Genomic DNA, 22,083 nt, shown 5'->3' on the forward strand with positions numbered 1-22,083 from the left:
TGTTAGCTGTGGCAATGTCTTACACCGTTCTGTTTCTAGCAACTTGACAGCTTATGATAAACTCAAGGAGGATGTGGGTTCAGGCTTTTTTTTTTCATTTGGAGGGGACAGCATGTGTTTTGACATTTTTTTGGTTTTTATATGAAACCATGGGAAGATTTTGTTTTGAAACAGATATTTTTAACTGCTACTTTTTATAGGAGAAAAAGTATTTATCTCTAAGTATATTTTCTCTGTGTAGTTGCAGTTGTTGGTTGTAAATAATCCTCTTACGGAAGGAGAAGCTTCAGGAGAATTTTAAGATGGTAAAAAAAGAAACAGTCAAAGGCAGGGTATGTGTTAGGCTCCCTTTGCTTTATAATAGTCAGTCTTTGATCTTTTCTTATTCAATACATCTGAATGCAGTTTGCATTCAGTGGGTCCCTGTGCAGGGATGATGGCAGAAATGGCGAGCGAGGTGTGATGACGTATCACAGGATGCTGCAGAGCAAATCCATCCGAGTCCATGATGCTCCCTCGCACTTCCTTGGGATAATTTGTCACTTCTGGAGTCACGTGGGGAAAGAGGCATGTATCAGGTGAATATTTGATCAGCTACTGCCTGGTAGTGGGTTTTTTGTGCATGTTAAGCAGTGGCACACCAGCTCCTGCCACAGCCTGGCCTGGGTGCACAGTCCCGGCCTGCGTATGTCAGGAAACAGAGGTGCACATTGAGAAACACTTTGGCATCTTCCACTGCTGTCTTTTATTTGTCACACATAAATAATGAAGGCATCTACAGGGTGGGGGAGGAAGAGCTTATACACTGAGAACTAGTGAACTTATGCTCTCTTCATTCCTTCATCCAAACAACTGCCTTTGGCGTGAATAACGGCGCAGCTGATGTGAAGCTCTGTATTGATCCATTGCTCAGGAAGGTCCACTGGTAGTTCCTTGGACTTTTCCTGAAGGTATGGCTGTAACAGGTTGGTACTGTTGGGATCTGTTGCTTCTGTCTCCATCTCACACCAGACAAGTTCAACAGGGAGACACAGAGAGGGGGAGCTCCCAGCCCTTGCTCTGTGCAGCTCTCTGTCTCCCACTGACACACAGATGTGATTACCTCTCCTGGCTGGAAAACCTGCTTGGGAGACTCTTGTGCACAAGTACAAGTAAAATGGTGTCTGCCGTTGGAGAGGCACCCCAGGGTGGATTTGGGAATAGTCTGCTTTTCCCAAGGAAACAATAATTTGGCAAAAAAACTCTAGATAACCTACAAATGCTGCTTTATTCTGTGAGGTAAGCTAAGCGTGAGGAGTTGTGTCACCCACAGCTGGTATCTCTCCACCACCCAGGCACTGTGGTGTTTTGGGGAACAGCTGCAGATTTATCCTGGAGTTATGGCAGTGCAGCCTGGGTGTTCCCTTGTTATTTTGGCTTTATCACAAGAAGAGATACCGGGTGGTGGTGGCATAACCAATGAAGGATGTGGACTCTGCAAGGCAGTGTCAGTTTTCTCACAAGGCTGGTGCTTGTTCATTGATGGGTTGTTCAGGAGCATGCAAAGTGAAGGCATTCCCTGGATGTCTGTCCTGCCAGAAAGCAGTGTTGGAAAGTGGAAGTTTTACACATTTTCAAGGGCCTTAAGTGGTTCTGAGCCATTAAACTCTGTACAGAAAAGGGGCTGTCCCTGCTGTCCTGTGGCCAGAGAGGTCTGGAGCAGGCTGCCAAGCCTGCATTGCCAGCGTTATGGTGCATGCATCCTGCTGGCTGCCATGTTGTGACTGCTCTCCTGGACCAAACCCAAAGAAAACCTTCCACTGCTGCTTCTTTGTTCAGTTGCTTTCTCCGTTCAGACCCATGACCTTGTCCGGTCAGCACTGTCCCCAGTGAACATGATTGCTGCTTCTGTGGATTTAATGAACTTTCCAGCTCTCTTCTGTAGCCAGCCACATAACACTGCTTGTTGCCTGAGCTGCATGTCCTGCCTGCATGTATTTGTCTGTACATACTCCTTTTGTTGATACTTCTTGCAGGAGTTGCAGCCAGGCATGCCTTCCAAGGAAGCAAAAAAATACCCTGTGAGTTTACCACACCACTAGAAAACTTGCTTTTAAATAAAAAATAATATTTAATCTTCTCTTCCTAGAAGAAACAGGCTTATGTCTTTGCTCTGTCTCATTTGATGAATTTGTCTTCCTATCTCCTGCCAAGTTGGAGCCTTTGACCAAACTCAGCCAAATGTAATAGGAGAGCAGAGCTCTCAAAAATTTCTTTCGGTTTCAGGAAATCAGCAGCCAAGAGGAAAGATGTCCTCACTGGCATCCTCACCAAGAGAGGCTGCAGCGTGACATCCACCCAAATTGGACACTACCTAGGAGGAAGAAATTATAAATGCCTCTCTCCCCAGGAAAAGCTCACATCCCATTTAGATACTAGAGAATCCAACCCTGAGGAAACAAGGCCTCATTAGTGTCATTGCTGGAGGAACTACTTAATTAAAGGACAACAGAGTTGAGAGCATTGTTATTGTAAGCCTTTGTTCCTTACACCTGGTCATTTCCATTGATGTAAAATGTCATCTTTCTGATCTGGTAGCATTTGCACCCACTTTAGACAAGTATTCCTGGCCAGCTGAGGAGGTGCAGAGCAGGGAAGAATCAGACCTTATTACCGAGGTAATTATAGCCTCACCTACCCATCAGGCGAAGGGTGTACACCTCTATTAGCCAGGGCTCCCACAAAGAGAACAAAGGCTGGCTGGAAAGTGGGAGCCACCCAGGGAGCATCCCTGTGTCCAGCTACAGCACTCTGGGGCAGCAGACCTGCTGGGGAGGTCATGACCACAGGCTCCCTCCTTTCCTGTCTCCTGCCTGCTTTCCTGGCGTTAAATCCAACTTGCCTCAGCAATACTGGGGAAGGCCATGAGATGGGGAGACTAAAACAGGGAACATCACTGAGGAAATCAGCTCTCAGTTAAAATGCTAAAGGAGGTAGGGGGTGGCTTTCAAAGCTTGTCTTAGCAACTAGCCTAATTCTATTTTCAAAAGCCACTGTTGAGTGCTTTTGAAAATTTCATCCTAGATGCTTGGCTCAAAGACCTTAACCAAAGATTTTTTTTTTCTCTGCTATATGAAAGCTAAATATAAACCAACATTATTGAACAAAAACCTAACAAAACCCCTGTTGCAGGTCTAGAAAAATCTTTACTCAGAAAATCAAATTATTAGAGATCAGCATCTGAAGTGTCCTTCAGTCTTGGATGCTTCTTGCTTTGTGTAAACAGTTTGGCGTACAAAAAAATATATTTCTAACAGCAAACATTTGCTTTCTGTTCTTTTTGACGTTTCCTATTTGCCTTTTGTTCTCCTGCCCTCAGAAAATCAAGACCTGAGTGTCTCCAGATGAGCAGCTGAAGTTGCATTAGAACACGTGGATCAGTCTATTTTGCCCATTCAAGTAGGTGCATATGTGTCTCTGCTGTTTGAGCAGCATCTTAATGACTTTTCCGCTGATTGCCTCTGGACCACAGGCAAGTAATAAAGCTGGCCTGTGCCTCAGTTTACCCACCACAATTTCATTAATGCTAACCTACCTCACGAGGTGGTGTAATGTTTAATATATAATGTGCTCTGTAATCCCTGGATTAAATGTATTATGTAAGTGAAAAGCACCCATTTGATGTGTATGTAAATGCTGCAGTATTATAGGTAGGAGGGTCATTTGGGTGCAAGTGTAATACAAGCGCTGGCAAAAGGCAAAAGGGATTCCATTGTATTGACTTATTTTTAAAGAGCTTTTTATTTACTGAAATGCTCTGGACACCCAGAAAGAGAGACATTCCTCACTAAGCAGCTCTGCTGTTTCATCTGTCTTGGAGTGCTTTGATAAATGGATTGAAACTTGTCAGCTTTTCCTGTAGTTTCTGAGATTCCCTCTGGAAACTGTGTTGAAATGTTATTATTGTAACTTCTTAGAGCACTGCTTAATGAATTGTAACAGATATCCCTGCGAGTCCCGCGGATGCTGTGAGGACTGCACTTCCTCTCCCTCTCGCCGCAGGAGCAAACCAGTGCCACACAAACACATGGCACAGAGTGCACATCACCAGCCACCACAAGCAGCTGGTCTGTCACAGGGACAGCATTTCTCACCTTCATAAGGCTTCAGCCCTGGCCATGTGTCCTGGCTGCGTGGTCAGCAGGGCTCCAGGGATGTAGGACATAGCCAGATATCACTTGGGTTAAAGATTGATTTGATCTTTTAAGAGCCCTAAGGAGGACAATGAACTCGTGTGGGGTTAGATCAGTGTTGGTTATTTCCTCTGCCTCTAGGATGAGGTGTTTTGAATTTCACACAGTGCCTGAGCTGTCCTGCAGCTGAGACTGGTGACTTGGGTGCTGTTGGACAATCCGAACTCAAACTACCCACAGGTGTCACCTGCCCTCAGAGCAGCTCTTTCTTTCTCAGGCAGACAATGGTTATGTGATTTTACCACATGGGCACATGAGATGGATGGAGCAGGGTGTGGCACCTCTTCTAAAGCACAGGACTGAGCCAGAAGATCTGCTTGAGGAAATCTGCAGAGGGGGTGGTCAGAGGTGCCTGACAGGGATATGTCTATTGTGTGGAACTAGAGGGAAGAAAGAAGTTAACCATCTTGGGGTCAGCTTGGACTCCAGTAATGTTCTACCTTGTTGTGTCCCACAGTGGAGCAATGGGATGTAATGGTGACCTCTTTATTTCCTACTTCCAACCTATTCAAAGGAATCTTTTTCCTCCTCTGCTCTCTCTGGAGGGATGGTATGACCCCTGATACACTTGGTTTGGTAGCTTGGTTGTGCTGTATAGGCTTGAAGATCCTTGTCCTGATGCTCCTTGTCCTGATGCAAGGGTCACTTGAGAGTTTAGAATTTTTTTATGTTTTTCCTTTTTTTTTTTTTAACCTTTTCACTAGGTTTCAGTTGCCCTTGTTTTTTGTAAGAATACAAAACTGAGCTGTTGATATTCAGGTTGCCATGAGGTGTGACATGGCCAAACACACACACCCCATGGCATCACAACTGTACCCCTTGCCCTGTATGGCTTGCCCACAGTAGACAGTGCTACCCATCTCCATCATAATTTTCTCCTGAAAAATAAGTGTGTGCCTTCCCCTTGCCTCCAAATATGAAGGTGGGTCATCCTGAGTGAGGTCTTCAGGAAAAGAGGAGGGAAATTTTGAAGGAGGTCGTGGCCCGCGTGGTGTAGGATCAGAACTATGAGGTGACTGGTTATAGGTCACCTCTCCTCAGCAAGGCCTCAGAGGTGCCTCCATTGCCCTCAGCACTTTGAAGCCATCTTTGATTGTTGACAGCCTTTTATTTCACTTTTTATTAACATTTTACATATTAAAATTTGTGTAGGCAGCCAGAAGAGAGCAGCATCTACACAATACTGGATGCAATGGAGAGGATTAGGAATCAGTGGCTCAGTTCTTAGGGACCTGAACTGGGGGGCTGTGGGGGTAGTAAAATGTCCTTTCTTTACACTACATTTTAAAGGTACTTCCACTTTCTTTCTGTGTGTCGTCACTAAAATACAATCTATGTCCAATACTGACTTGTGGTCTCAGCTGGTAGTTTCAAAAAATTAAATATAACCAGGGTTACCCTGGAGTTTTTGCTGAGCTGTTCACATTTGCTTTTAAAGCTTCTTCCCTCTTCTCAACCAGACCAAACCTCTTAGTTCCCATACCTAGATACAGTGACACCAAAGTAAGAAATTATTTTCAAAATAGCAACTAGTGAATTGGGATTTTTCAGTCACCCTTGCATGAAATTCCTCCAGTATTTTTATTCACAAAAGGAATGTTCTGGGAAGCAAACCTGCTAAAGTTGCTTCTGTTTGTTCCTTCCAAAGTGAAATTATCCATGTCCTCTTTTCCCCCATGAGATCCTGGAGGAAACTGTCTGCACACACACATTGACACATCTTTGGTGCATTCCACACGAGCCAGTGAAATTACACCAGAAATATTAATTTAGCCCACACAGTGTGTGCACGCTGTGCTGTCCATACAGGACATACACAGACACACCCTGGCAAACCCTCCCATTTAAATTTCAGAATAAGACATTCAAGACTATGTATTTCCCTTCCTGACTGTGTTTTGTACACTTTTCTCAAAAAAAAGGGTATTCTGTGAATTGTACCACTTTGCAAAAATATTTGACTTGGGTTTAGTTGTTTTGAATATTGAGGTTTTTGAAATCTCAGTAATTGTCATGATTGCTGTGTGTAATAGAAATTAGAAGGAAGTCTGTGTTTTGGCTTTGAAGCTACGTACTTCTAAGAGTGCATTTTTTTAAGTCTTCTTTTTAAGGTGCTTCTTCGTGCCCCAGCTAAACTTTCCCCAGATTACGTGTTAGCTATCATAGCTGTTCTATAGTTAGATTTTAATCAGCCTCCGTACACAGTAATGTTAAACACTGAAAGAGATACTAATTAATCGCCTTTCTGTATGTAACAGAGAGATAAATATCCATCCCAGAGGAATTGTAATTTCATGGTTTCTAATGATGGTTAGATTACATTATCTGGATCACTTAGGCTGTGGGTGTCATAAAAAATGCTCAAAGTCATTTATATTCAGTTTAATTTTTTTTTTAACTTTGTAAGCCTGAGAAAATAATGTGATGTTAGCAAGTCTGTTTCATATTTTAGTTAAATATACCTTTGTTGCACTGACTGAATGGATTCAGATGACAGTGACAAACTCAGTTCTTTTCTATTTAACATGCACCTTCTGCAATCAAATTAACAATGTACAAATCTTCATCGGGCTGCTGCAGAAGAGTCTGTTGAATTCCTCAGCGTTGTTGAGCTTTTGGGAGAGCTTTTCTTTTTGGATGTCCATTAGGAATGAGTGTTTTCTACTAATTCTTGTATGTTCTGTAAAGTCTCAGTTGTTTGTCTTGAACCAGGAATTAACTGGACTTTTGGGTTGTATCAGGCTGTGGCTCAAATAAAATAATAAAATCCAAAAGCAGTGTGAAGCTCTCTCTCTTTTCCCCTTCCCACTTCTAAGTAATTGGAATCCATGCACGATTTGGGCTCCTGGAGATCTGCATCCACGTCACACTAAAATTCGGTAGCCACAAGAATATTAAAAAAAAAAAAAATCCTACTCCATGTGTACATTGTAATAGCTAATAGTTGCATATTTTGAAATTCTGCTCATTCATATTTAAAAGGCTGAGTCTTCTTTGAACTGCTGTGTTGGAGGGGGAAGTTAATTGTTTCTGAATGAGGATGATACTGCCTTTCCATATCAATTATGTGTGCTGCTGCGAATTATCAATAATCCTCACTCCCAAACTCTGCCGGCCGTGGTTCCGCACCAGGCGCGTGCGCTCGCGTGGAGTTGCCCGGGCTCCAGGGCTGCAGCCCCTCCCTGCATCCGCTGGGAGCCACACGTGGGAGGGAACCCCAGAGGAGCAAGGTGAGAGAAAGAAATGCACTATTTCCAAGAGAGAGTTTGTCACCACTTAGCTAAAATTGCTTCTGAAGTTTTGCTGGCAACTGTTTTACATGTCTGACTCGGTGACGAAGGAACTGTACTGTCTTAATAGAGAACTCCAGAACTTCAGAAGGGTTTCTCCTTGTTTGAATGCACAGCACAATGAATTTGTACCCACAGAGCATTCACCACTTACATTTCAAAACCTACAGCACACTAAACGTGAAACTTTTGTTCAAATTTCAAGGATTTTGACAGCCCAAGTGAATAGACACTGCCTATTGATTTTTCCCTTACAATGACTCTTGGATAACCTATTTTCTCATTTATTTTTAACGACAGCTCATGAGATTTTACAGCAATTCTGCCCAACCTCCTAATATCAAAATCCCTCCTTGACCCTGAAAATTGTAATTCTGCTATAGATCACAGCTGCTGAATATTACCTTTTACTAAGCTGGTTAAATAAAATATGTCCAAATCACTAGATCCCACAGGCCATGACTGCAATTCTAATTATACAGGGTCTGTATTTCTGCTCTACAATACAGAAAAGCACAGCTTTCTCTGAGTCCACACCAAAGTGTGGGAATCCAGAATATTGGTTCTAGTTTTGAATTTAAAAAAAAAAAAAAAGGAAAAGTTACACTGCTCTTCAATGATTTTCCTGTAAAACTTTTACAAGGGAACCAAACCCTTTTGATGTGTTCCATACAATAAAATGCTGTGTAAGTCTGGAGGACAGAAGCATGTGGCGAGAATTTTCTTGTGTCTGGGGGATGGGTGTATTTGATGTGTACCCATTTCAAAATCAAAAAAAAAAAGTCTCACACTACTCTTAGGCTGCATATTCTGCACAATGGCTCAGGAAACCTGTGTAAGGAAACTAATTCTGGCCATTAAACATATCCTTTCCCCTCCCACTGCTTATTCAAAGAGTGATCACATGCTCCCTGCTGCAAGTTACACCTTTATAGAATTTAGATATGGAAGAAAACTATTAGATTAGCCCTTCCACCTACTGATGTGAGATTGTTCCCTGGAGAACCTTATTCATTAGTGCATCACTGCCTAACCTTGTGGGCACACTGTGCCAAGAACATCTTGGTTTTGTTCTGCTTTTTCCTCTTGTCCTTTCCTCCTGGTGCTGAGGGCAGAGGGGATAGTTTGGTGAGGAGTGTGGTGGGATTCTTGTTTCATAGTAGGATGTTGGTTTGGATGCTTATGTACATATTTCTTTGGATAATAAGTTTGTATACTTTTTAAATTAGTATCTAAGTGCAGAAGACCAGATGGGGGTGATCTTATTCAACATAATTCACTGTAAGATCTTCTGGAGCCCAGTGGTCTACAGCAAATTACCTTCATGGCTTGCCCTGATTCTGCAGTGTCCTCAGATGTAGCTTCCATTTTACTTTCTGCTTTCACTCTTCTGCGAGCAGATAGAGCCAAACTTTTAATTGCTTCTCTGCCAGGGAAGGCAGCTTGGCATTTCACTGCTTTTCCAGGAGAGAAGGTTTTTATTTCAGTTGTTCTTTGGTCTGATCCCATAAAACTCTGAGCTTTCAGGGCAGCTATGGGTGCTTGGCATGTCTCACAGTAATGTCTGGCATCAGGGCACTGTCAGCTGGGTTTCCCACTGCAAACTTTTCCTCTCAGAGCTTCAATTGTACCTTCTGTCCTGGTAACTTTTCTTAGCAATTCCCCTATCCAGAAATTGTGGACCTCAGCACCAGCCCCTTCTCTGGGGTCAGCCACTTGTGTTTTAATAGCCCAATTCAAACCCACTATTGAAGCACCTTCAGTCTGTCACTTTAGGTGAGTTTATTTGTTCCTGCCATGTGGCAGCTGCCACCTCTTCCACTTTCTGGGCTCCTGTGGGTATTAACTCTACACCACACTGCAGCTGTGCCTTTTCTTCTTGGGCCATCCACACCCAGGCCTCTGCAAGGCTTCCAGAGGTGAAACCCAGATCCAAAGAGGTCTACACACAATCAGACTTCTGCCGACCCCCATAGGGACCATCAGGAGGCCAGCAGAGCTCAGACCAGGGACAGGGAGCCATCACCACACAGGATTTGCTGCATCCTTCAGGGATGCACTCCTGCTTTGTCTGAGGACCTGGTCCTTGGACCTTCCCTTCATTGATGAATTCTGGAAAAAGTGAGGGAATGGGAGGGGAGCAAAGGGGACCGTTGCCATTCTGCAGTTTCAAAGTTTTGGTTTCCACCCTCAGACTATAATAAATGGCTGCTGAGTTACTTGACATGGAGCTAAAGACTGTAGGGTGAATTTTCAGAGCAACGCACAGGAAATTATATGCACAATTACTGTTGTTAACAGAGCCTGGGCATGTAACTCCCTGCACAGCAGGCTGGAAATCTTCCCCATGCATGTTTAATGGGGTTTGGGTTGCTACATTCCTGGGGCTGTGTCCCTTTTCTAATGCCTACTGTCCTGAATGAAACAAAGGATGTACTGAATGTAAAAGAGATTTTATTTTGCTGTAAAAAATAATATTCTCTTGATCTACAGTTTTTCTCTAATGCCAAAGCATTTCTTGCCTCAGTCAGTGATCCCTTAACCTTTCTGTTCTGTGAGAAAAAAAAAATCACATATTTATTTGTTTATGTCTTTTTCTTCTTCGAAATGTGCTCCACATAATGTGCTCCTCAATGTTCATACAAATGAGTTCATGTTCATGCAGGCAGCACAGTTATTCTAGTGATGGATGTTGTTGAAATAAGTGTAGGTCAAAACACAGAAAATATGTGTCTAAATCTTAATTTGTAAATGCTCCTGAGTAAATAAAATATTTGCGCGTCTTCATAGAAAAATGGGTTTTATGTGCCATTTCCCTAATCAGGCATGTATTTCAAGTGCCTCCCTGCTCAGGAGGTTATTAATGTGGTATTTAAACTTCAGTAGATTGTAAACTAGGAAGAGTCTGTAAATTTGGGATGGTCTTTTGCTTCCATGCTGTTTATTTAGCTTTATGTACCATGATTGTTTTTTTCTTTCCCGTGAAGAAGGTTGTCATCTTCTGCACCTAGATCAATCCAAATGGACTTTAATTAGCTTCAATAAAAATTAAATTACTCATCTAAACGAACAGTCTGCAGCTACAAGGAGATTATATTTGCAGCTGTGTCCTCTCATTGACTGAAATATTCTTCCACCACCCTGGGCTCAACTCTCCAGCTTTCTGCAGAGTCTGAGGGCATAAAGGTGCTGTAAAGAGAGACTAGAAATACCAAAGTAAAAACACACATTTTAAAAAAAATATATATGTAAAAAATACATCAAATACATAGTCAAGTTTCTGAAAGGTTTCAATCATTCTAAAATTGCACGATTGCTTTTAGACTCCCCAAAATGCTTTCATCTAAGAGCAGAAAAAAGTGTACTTTTGAAAGCATTGTTGGGGCATGTCTAATAGATTTGTCTAACTCTCTGTCTTGATACACACAACATAGTTGATTGTATTCTCCTTAGCACAGATCTTGAAACTGTAAATAAATTTTTGAAGTAAATAGTCATGATAATTGCTTAATGAAGTATCACACACCAGCAGTTTTGAATACAAAAAAAAAAGTTCAAAACTACTGTGTGGTGTCTCTTTTTACTGGAAATGAGCTTTTACTTTTAAACTTCTGTTATATTTGGAGAGAAGCAATCCCACCGAAAATGATACCACTCCTAATAAGGAACATATTATCTTTCATGTGGGTATTTTTTTTCATGTTTAAGGTTTCTTTGTTATTATCTCAGTAGCAAGACTCTCCACAGTCTTAGGCAGAAAATCAAAATATGCCTTAAAGCAATAATCTTTTAATAAGTATCAAATGTCTTTCAATGAGATAAAAGAATTCTCTAGCATGCTTATACACACATACCCCCCCACACACACACTTACTTCACTATTCATCTTATTTTACACCTTTTCAACAGTATTTTTGGGAATTTTTTTTTAACCAAGACTAAACCCTTCTAACAAACCTTAGATAATTAAATTTCTAAATGCTATTAAATGTTTTGTTAAAATTGTTTTCTCCAGTTGTTGGGCCTCCTTGTCCTGAGGGCTTTAGGAGATGCGGCCATCTCCTGTGGCCTCAGGTATTTCCACTGGCCCAAACAGGGATGTTACTCCAAGCTTCTTTAAGACACCAGCCTGAGGAATTAGGTCTTTTTGCACTGATTTTTCAGGAGTCCAGAATTCACACAGCCGAAATCAGAGGAGATGTTGGGAGCCTGCATAACTCTGCTAATGGACACAAAGGGGACAATGGGCCTCATCACCCAGGCCCAGACTTGTCCCACACAACTTTAGTCCTTATCCCGGCAAATGCAGCTGGAAGGTGAGTGAGCTGAGGTGTCTTCTCAAGGCAGCAAGGATACATGGGCAAGATTCCCAAAATTAGGCTGGGGACATGCTCTGCCAGTGTCCTGCCAAGGAGGACAGGGTTAATCTGCAGGGGGAAGTGGAGGAGGTCTGGATGCCACTGATGAGAAGCACAGGCTCCTTTGCTAATCAGGGGAAAAAATGTTGCATACTCTTACCTCTCATCCAGCCTTAGAGTTTGACATATCTGTTTAGAAGAGAACAATATTTATATTTGTATTTATATCTATCTGTGTCTGAGGTCAGATTGCAATGCAGACTCCTTGGTCCCACTGCTTCCCTGTGGCTGTGGCGTGTGGAGGGCAGTGCTCACTGGGTGCTTTGTGTTCAGTCTCTCCTCCTCGAGGTAAGAACCGGAATTATTTTCACTCAACTTTCTCTCAAAGTAAACATGAAGGAGAGGAGGTGCTGCACTGTAGGGTGTAGGGGTTCTGTACTCTCCAGTAACTTAAACAAGCCCTTGACTCAACTGGAAAAAGTTGGGGGTTTTGTAAAATGGCGGCTCTTGCCCCTCAGCCTCAGTGACAGCAAGCTGGAAGTTGCCTACATGACACAGGTTAAGTTGTCAAAGTTGTTCTCTTCCCTAATGCTTCTTATGACAAATACTCCTAATTGCTTCTTCCTTTCATACTTTTCTGTGCCTCCTGGCTAAGATATCCGTCTGTACCCTTTACGGTTCGTCTTTCAAAGCTTGGCCTCAGTTGTGTCTATCTGTGTTTTCTGTCTCTTTCTAGCTGGAGCCTCCCCTCCCTGTCTCCCCATCCCTGAGTGCCTGCAGAGCAGTGTGCGGGCACCTGCCAGCTGCTGCGGAGACCCAGCTCTTCCCACCTTTCCACAGCTGAGCGCAGTGTCGGCCTGCGCTGTCTACACCTCGTGCATAAAGATGCACAACTTCCCGCTCTGAATAACCCAGAGCACGCCTGCCACGTTGAAATGCCATCACCAGCCACCGAGGGGAAAGTGCAGTGAAAGGAAAAAGCGAAATGAAACCAAACGTGGTTTGTCTCTTTCACGGAGGTGAGTTCAAATTTTGTAGCTCCTGAGCCAGACCTCCCTAATGTGTATGGTGGTGCTAATTTGAGTTGCGAACTCATGATTACTTATTTAAGAAATCTACATACCAGTGTTGCAAGAAGGATACTTTGAAAGCCTTTTAAGTATTTTTCTCATTAATTTACTTAATCCTCTGATCTTGCCTTCTTTTAAGTTGTTTATTTTTAAAAGAAAGACAAAAGTGAGCTGGAAAGCTTTGTTACTAAAAGAGAAGTTTTTAAATCTGTATGGGATACAAAGTAATTAAAAGAATATAAATATAGGTGCAAACAGTACACAAACACATGGATTGGGTGTGCTAGCAGAGCTTCCTCCACTGGCTTTAAAGGGAAGCAGTGGTCAGAGTAGCAGAGTACAGGTAGCAGACCTCTGTCTCAGCCAAAGTAAAACTTTGCTTTCTAATGTTTATTGTCTTTCTTTTAAAAAATGCTACAAGACACAACAATAAAAGGGTTTTTGTAGCATAGAAGGTGAAACCTAATTCTGTATCTGATGAGAACTTCAAAATTTTCACAGTATTTTTCATTCTGAGCAGTTTTATGGCCATTTTCAAAAGTGCCCTGACAACTCAGATTCCTGCACTTCAGGGTGCTCTGCTTGGGATGTGTAAGGAGATTTCTTTTTCAGAAAGCAAGTTGCTCAGCCATCTCTGCAAAGCAGGTCCCTCCACTGTGCTCAACACCCAAAAATAAACCACCCAAATCCATTCTTTTCTTGTAAAGATTTTACTCAGCTAACTGGGACAGGGCAGGCCTGAATTTTGGATGAAAGAAAACTTAGATGAGCAGGGAAGCTGTTCCCCAAGGACTACATCCTCAGTGATACTATGAGCCAGCAACCCCCGTAGCTTTCAGCATCTCTCATGATCAGACTGGATGTCTTTTGCCCGAGGCTGAAAATCTCTTCCTCTCTAAAACCAAAGAGATGTTGGCTGTGAGTTATGATTAGTAATAGAGTCCATTTGTGGTGAGGTGGGGGGAAGGGGAGAGGATGGACCCAGAATCATAAGACTTTATGCGCTCGGCTTATTTCCAAACAACCACAGACAACTGCCCTGCTCTGGGTAGTTCACTGATTGAGGACAAAACCAAGGAGAAAGCACAGGCAGAACAAACAAACAAATTATATGTAGTAGTTTGCACTCTTTATAAGTGGCATAATTGAAGTACAGCATGTTGAAGAATAAACTCAGGGAGTTACACTGACTAAAAGGCCTCCTGGAAGAAAGATCAGAATTGCTGGGTTGTCAGGAAAACAACCCCGAGCAAGCACATTGGCAAAACAAAGTGGGAAGATATCCAAGTGCCTGCTCAGAGCATCAGCACCCAACTACTCTCACCCATTGAGGAAGAGGATGGGAGCAGGGTGGTGCTGACAAGGGTGTCAGATACTCCTCTGAGATCAACTCTCACCCGCAGGTCTGGGTGAGCTGCTGAATGAAAATGTTCCAAATTTGGAGGCCCCAAGAGGGGGTAGGTTGTGCTTGGCCAGGCTCTAATTGCATCTTTGCATTACTATGCAATTAATTGCTGCCGTGGTCTGCTTGAGAAGAGGGAGTGTGCCAGCTCCATTCCTGGGCAGCCCCGGAGGCTGGAGGAGCTCATGGCTCTCGCTCCAGGGGGTGACCTACTCGGATGGCTCTGTGGCTCTGCTGCCAGCCCTGCTGGCAATACCAGTCTTCCCAGGGTGATGTGCCTTCCTCCTGCAATGTGGTTCTCTCAGCAGGCATTAAAAGTTTCAGAAATTGCATAGAAAATGTAGGGCAGGGAGAACACATAGATTTTTCACTGATTTTGTGTTTCTTAGCAAAGAGATGACAGCAGAAAAAATGCTAGCACAGTTTTCCCTAGCATTTTGTATAACTGTTTTCAGTCCATACCTCAAAAGGAGGCAGTGTCTTGTAGAAAATACAAATAATTCCCCTACAGAAGGGAAAAGAAGAATAATTTTTGCTCTTGCTATACAGATCACTATAGTTCTGACATCAAGAATTGAAAAGAAGAATAGCACAAATTCCTGAATGCAAGGAAAAGCAGTGTTTAACCCCCAAATTGGGATGTGCTCCTCATTTCTAACATGTCTCTCACTAAATTCTTTCCTGTAGAAGAGAGATGAGGAGGATGACGACATATTTATAACTCCCAATGTCTGATTGCTAGTGTTGGCTTCAGTGACCAAATGGTATCATGGAGGTCTGCACAGAGAGTGGGTGCAGAAGAAGGAGGCAGAAGAGAAGCTTCCCATGAACCCCAACACTGAATAGTCTGTCTTTTGCTTGCCATGTTTAACTTTGGCAGCAGCACCAGGGATTTTTTCCTGAGGTTTCAGGTGTAGTCTGTCTCCTGGATTCCTGCAGGAATTCCTTTTATTCCTGGCCATCCTCCCAGTCTCCTGGGGAGCCACTGCAGCACACAACAGTTTTTCCAAAGACTGACAGCCCTTGGCCAGCCCAGAGGAGCAAGCAGTCTTTGCCAGAGCACATCTGGGTAAAAAACTAAGAGGGTAAGCCTGGTTTATATGTCTGTGCTTCATCTGGAAACCCTACCATGGGCAAAAGAAGCTCAAGGTTCCTGTGCCTTGAAGCTCCTCTGTCCTGGATATCTGGCAGCTGGTGCCACTTTGTGTTATAGGCAAGTGGTCTATGAATCACAGAATCATGGAATCATTTAGGTTGGAAAAGATCATTGAGTCCAACCATGAAGAAGAGGTGTGGCCTGATTCCAGCAGTTAATTTCTTCCTCTGTTTAGCAGAACCCATTTTGGGTTTATGAAGAGTAAGGAGGTACAGGAAGACAGGCAGATGGGTGGGGCACATGTCAGGTTCTGCCTTTGTGGATTTCAGTATTTATTTTATTTTAAATATAGATATTTTCATAAACATAAGGCTATGCTGAAAAAAACTGTGTAGTGTCACCTCCGTGTATATGAGTAGACACACAAAAAAACAAGGTTCCCTGGTTACACTGGGTGGAACCAGCTGGCACTTAATCCCCTCATGTGAACCTAAAAATACTCATAGGTCAGGGCTATGAAAGAAAAGAACCTTTTTCCCAGTCAAGTCTTTTTGTCAAGAAGTAGAGGAAAATGTTTTATTTATTCTAGTGGTTGAATTGCTGCACAGAGAAAGTCCCCACAGTGAAGCATTTTCATGATTTTTTCTAGGCTGAGATACCAAGAGTATGCAGTTCAGTCCTGTGGGAAGATGCTGGCTGCAGAGGGCTTTTAGTAGGGATTTATACCACCTGGAACAAGTAAACTAAGTCCTGCAAGCTGAGCATCTTAGCCAGTTATCACTCACACCTACCTGAAGCAGCTGAAGTTCTTGCTACAGTTTGGCAAAGTTATCCCAAGTTTGAAATCACAAAGAAAAGTGTGTCTGATCTATTTTAACAATTTTCTTTGGGGACCCTTTTAGCAATTTTTCTTGCTGTATTTTCATGCAGCCACATGAATGAGCCAGGCACACATTAAAGTTTGATCCATTTATCCATCTTGCAATATCTAAGTACCCCATGCAGATGATGCACAGCCTGGGCTGGCCTGCTGTTCTGCCTCATCACCCCTTTTGGAGCACAACCTGTGCAAGGGATATGAAGTGAGGTGGAGTCGGTTTTGCCAGGGAAAGGATTATCTTAGGGTTTGCTCTATAGAAAAGAAAGTTGAAGAATTCGAGAAGGGACTGGATTTTCTCCCTACCTTTCCCCACCCCACCGGCTGCTGGTGGGTTTTGTGCCTCGTTCCATACCACATGTGACTTAGCCCCAGCAAACTCCAGAAGCTGGAGTCCTTTCACCAATGTGATCCTTTCTCTTTTGTACCTTCTCCAGAAGACACACACACATCCCAGCCAGTGACTGTGTCTCCAGAAGGGCTGAGCTGGGCACCTCTCCAGAGGCAAGGCCAAGTTATGCTTGGGACGGAAGGCAATAAAGGCCAAATAGTGTTTACCTTATGTTTCTCATTCACAGCCTGCCTTAAATCATTTGTAACAAGGCCGGGGGGGAAGGGGGATGACACTGGGATTGTGTGCAGTCCGAATGCCAAGTGCTTTTGCCTTCCCTGGAGATGAGCTCTGTGGAGCCTTGCAGGGTGTGATCTCTTATTTGGTAATGTGAACACAAGGAGCAGAAGCACAAGCAACGAGCACAGCAATAGTATTAGATCAGAGGATTTGGACTTCGCTGTACTCCCACACCCAAGTCAGTCACAAAAATACGCAAGCGTACATTTGCAGATGTGCATGCGCTCACAAAGGCTGTTTTGGTTGGAAAAAAAAGGGAGAAATTACTGTTTCTATCAAATAATACACTTTTCAGGAAATCTGAACTTTGCTGTGAGCACCAGGGCCACCAGATGAAAATTGCCATGGGAGCCTGTGTGAGGTCTCTGCTTTGGACTCTCTTTTATTGCAGTGGTGAAATGAAAGTAGGTGCCCCACTCGCAAGCAGGGCATCAAAGTACATCACTTGCATAAGGAGTTGTTCAAAAATAACCCACAGGCTAAGATTCAAACTATTACTTTGCACAACTAGATTTTCTGTATCTGATAAGAAGTTCAAAATTTTCACAGTATTTTTCATTCTGAGCAGTTTTAGGGTGATTGTCTGTCAAAAGAGTCACTTTGCCTTGACTCTTTTGTACATGTGTGCATGACAGTATCATGCAGAATAAACAGGTGCCACCTTCTCTGCCATACTTCTGAAATAGTTGTTTTAAAGGTTAATGCATAAATCCCAGAAACTGATGGAAAATTTAGCATAAAAAGCAAAATGGGATCACCTTCAGGAACTTGCCAGTTTGACCATTTAGGAGTCTGGATGGGTATTGATTTGAGGTGAATATTCTAAAGTTTGCATTACCCTTTGAAAAGTGCTAATGTAGTTCTTGTCACTTTAAATTAACTTTAGATGAGAGGGACTGACAGAAACATGAAGATGTGTGAACTATATTTGACTGATATTCTGTCAAATATTGCAAGGGGTTATGATCCACAACTTTTCCCATCTGCTGCTCAAACCTGAATCCTTGAATGCACAATGGATTAATTACCATATTTTGTTCTGATTTCACTTAGTAGTACAAAAGACTGTGAATGTTAAATGTACCCTTACCTGCCTTCTTTTTCTGAGGGTAAGGTATAGAGGAGGGAAGACAAAGTGTTCTTTAGCAATTTTTTACACCCACACAGGATGGTTCCTAAGTGCATATCTCCTCAAATAATTAGATTCCCAGAAGTTAACCAGAGGAGCACAGCACTCAGAATTTCATTCACTCCTTTCCTTGCGAGACTTTCTTCCCCCTCAGTAATAAAAGCAGCGAGTGCTGATGTAGCACATTCAATCCCTGTGCTTTACAAGCAGCAGTATAATTACACCCGGCTCTGCCATTTGGAATCCTCGCAGAAGGATACGGCGTGGAGCACCGGAGGTCAGCGCTTTCCACTGATGTTGTGTTTCCTAGAAGGCCTGACATTGATTCCCCAGTGCCACCTGCACATCCCAACAACTCAGACTGACACTCGGTAGCCAGCCTGCCCCTTTCTGCAGCTGGACACCAGAAAGCTGGATGTCTTAAATTAAAGGCCCCTTTGAAAATAGAGGCTGTATTTACTTGGTCCAAATTCCCCAGTGTTTCAGCAAAAAACCTCAAGCTTTTGTAAAAACTCTTTTTTTCTCCTAACCTCCTCCTTTCCCACCAGTACTATTTGGATGAGTTGATTTATTTTGACTTTCAACTGAAGGAATAATATCCACTTTTGTTGATGCACTGAATAAGTAAATTCTGGTAATAGCTAGTTCCCTCATTTTACAGAGTCCTTAACACATATATCTCTTGAGTATTTTTTCTTTAGGAGGACACTGTGCATTGCAGTTACATCCTGGGTTATATTCTGGCACTGCACTGCATAACAGACAGAAAACATTTCTTTGTGTGTCAGGTTGACTCTAACATTCCTGTGTCAGTGAGAGAGTGTGGTTATCCAGAAATAAGAAAACTGCAATGATGGTGTGAAAGGCAGATTGAACATATGAGGTCAGAGAGACTTGTAAAATGGAGAAACAAACCCGTTTTTTATTACAGTGAAGTCCCTTCTGGAAGAACTTAATAATATTACACTTGGGAGTAATTGTGAACCCAGTTCTGTCTTTTATATGTTTTGTCAGGTTTTGGAGATTTAAGAATAACATTGCCCTTCTCCAGTACTAGAATATTACATAGATTCCTCAGACATATCCATAGCCAATCCTCTGTACCTTTTTATTTTCCAATACTTTTTAAATATCATTATTCTTTCTTCATTCCTTTTCTTATGAAATCTCCAAGCCTTGCTTCGGGTACTCTTTCCTCCAAGTTTCTTTCTGTGATTACCAAAGGTGGGGCTCAGCAAGGGAAGGTTCTATGTAGGAAATACTCCTGGGTTTGTTTGGGAGAGGTTCTGCTATGAAGGTGCATGCTTGTCCTTCTTATTAGTTAGCTTTAATCCTGAGAGGTTGAGGATGATATTATGTGAACCCAAGCAGGGGAAAAAAGGGGACTTGAGATACTCTTGGAATATATTAACAAGTTCTCTCTCTTTGGCTGGAAGTTAATCCTCAGACTGAGTGCATTCCTACTCTCTTGCATTAGCAAGTGTGTAAATGCCCACCAATATTGTCAAGCCCAGAGCTTGTATCTACAGGACAGCTAAAAGACTCAATAACCTTTCAAACTGTGCCAGGAAGTGCTTGGCTGATGGTTCCACCCAACACCAACAAATGCTCAGATGGGATTTTGGAAAATATCATTAAATTCACCCTGCTTCTGTTAAGTCAATCCCACTGAAAGCTGATGCCTTAAACTCTACTGGAGGGTCAAAGGAGAAACCTTCTGTTTTAGTGCCACTTTTTAACTTCTCTTCATCTAGCAAGCATCTGGCCCAGTTTAATAATCTTTGTTCTGAGTGGTGTAAGGTCATTAGCAAAACCTTAATGGGGACAAGGGTTGCAGCATTGGACCTCTATTTGGAGAATCTATTCCAAAAGGAAAAGGTATGATGTTTCTTGCAAGTGACATAAAGATTAATGAGGGATAGACTAATGCCCTTGCTCCAAAGTCACCAAAAATAGAAGGTTCTGTTTAAACTTTTCAAAATGAATTACAGTCAGATGCTGACTATCAAGAAACAAAATGAAATCTGAGTTGAAGAGTCTGGAGTAATTCTCTGGGTCTTTCCCCAAGCCTGTCACTCTTTTCTATGGATATGGGTATTAAGAAGTAACAAAGTCTGCAAATCTACATGTCCTGAGCTTGTGAGAAAGGCTGGGGACTCAAAAAAAAAATACTTGGGAACTGTAAACATTGTTGGATATTTAGAAAATATTGGTATTTCAATCTGATTAATGGATGTAAAAGGAAGACTTTTTGGATTTTTACACCTTTTTCAGAGAGTCCAGATGTAAATCTAGAAGCTGGTAGAAAAAAGATGAAAACATCTTTATGCATATGATGAAGGCTAATTATTGGAAGTTCCAAATATTTTTATTTTTGTAAGTCAGTTAGGGTTCCACTTGAATTGTTTAGGCAAGATAAGTTAATATTCACATGTTTATCTTGCAAAAATGCAGATTATATTTGTGTGGGTGCTGCAAATATGTTGTGGAAATGGGTAAAGACAGTTTCAGAAATGTATTGTGGGACAAGTCAGAGGCAGGTGAGAATGAAAACCAAGTAATGATCCATTGCTGCTATGTATTTTTGAAACAAACTTCCAAAGCACTGTACACCAGCTCTTTCCTGTGTTCCAGAGTATGTTCTACAGGTCTTTTTTTAAACTTTATTTTTAAACTAATTTTATAGTGTTTATAAATGTAAAAAGCCCTGGTGTTATTCACCATATACACTGCTAGCAAGTTTTAAGTGACTAGATCTCTTCTTTAAGGTGGAGTTAACATGTATCTGCCAAGAGACATGGTCAAGTTCTGTATTGTTTGCAAAATGCATTTTCAGCTGTCCCTACATTGCAAAATATTTTGCTAGTGTCATATTTTCAAATGAACAATTGCTTTCCTTAAAAAAAGACAAAAAGCCAATGTTTTTGAATACCATTTTCAAAATACAAGTTATGGGAAACAAAAAATTACTCTCACTTCAGTAAACTCTTAGGCAGAAACCAATGACCCTGCCAGCTCAAGACCACGCAAGCAAGTTTATGCACAGAGAGCAAAACCAATAAATGCTCCCACAAATGACTTTGGAGAGAATTCTGAACATTTCTTTCCTTCCCTTCCCCTCTTTCCTCACCAAAGCACTGTGCATCCTGACAAAAGAGAAACCACAGAATGTGCAGAATGTCAACAAGATCCTGGAATCTGATTCCCACTAGTTTTATTGGGCTTGGAGTCGGGTACTTGCTGCCCAGAAGAACAGACAATAGGTTCATTCCTTCTCCTGAAGAAGTACAAAATGAGGCATTTCCTCCACATGTTCCCCTGGCCCAACACACAACATTCAGAGCGTGTGGAGCTCAGGACTTGCTGCTACAGCAGCGCTCACACCAACCCGCTGTGTGCTGGCTACACCCACTGCATGCTCATTTTAACTTCACAGTAATGTGAACATTCATTAAACCAACTGTGGACAGGTGGTTTTTGCATTGGAAACATGTGAAAACATGTGTTTTCTGTGTTGTTTTTTATATGAAGGCTTGTGTCCAACAACCTAATTATTTTTATTCAAGTATTACATCACTCTCGCTAGCACAAGCAGAGTGCCAGCACCTGCTCTTTGCTACACTCTCTTATATTTTCCGTGTCCTCACCTCTCTTCCAAAACAAAGGGGGATGATTCTCACCATGAAGGAATTTACTGAATGGTCTTCATCTGTGCCACAGCAGAGACACAAGCCAGTGTAATCAGTTCTTTGGCTACTGATGTTGACTGAAGTCAACATCAGTAACTCATGCTCCTGTACTCAAAGTATTCATTTTAATCCCCTAAAGACCACCAAGAAGGAGTTGCATATGAGCAATCACAGACATTTTGTTACTTTCCAACAGGACCTTCTCCAGATGACCTAACAGTCCCTCCCCTCTTTTAAAAAATCTGTGATGTTAGAAATGCTGATTTTTTGTCAACATTTTGTGGAGAGAAAAATCTTAGAGGTAAAAAA

At 42.2% G+C, this 22,083-nt stretch overlaps 1 protein-coding gene across 4 annotated transcripts in view; it reads left to right on the plus strand.

The window, feature by feature from the left end:
• Positions 1–7,006, plus strand: part of VTI1A (vesicle transport through interaction with t-SNAREs 1A) — a 266,020-nt gene extending 259,014 nt beyond the window's left edge. For all 4 annotated transcript variants that reach the window (XM_071446308.1, XM_071446306.1, XM_071446309.1 and 1 more), the window contains one exon: positions 1–7,006. This exon is cut by the window's left edge and continues 4,394 nt beyond it. The gene's annotated coding sequence lies outside the window, so the exon portion shown is untranslated.
• Positions 7,007–22,083: the final 15,077 nt, after the last annotated feature.

The sequence above is a fragment of the Agelaius tricolor genome, unplaced genomic scaffold (assembly GCF_023055355.1).
Source record: "Agelaius tricolor isolate 1412-34295 unplaced genomic scaffold, bAgeTri1.0.p SCAF_22, whole genome shotgun sequence".
NCBI classification, from domain to species: Eukaryota; Metazoa; Chordata; class Aves; order Passeriformes; family Icteridae; genus Agelaius; species Agelaius tricolor.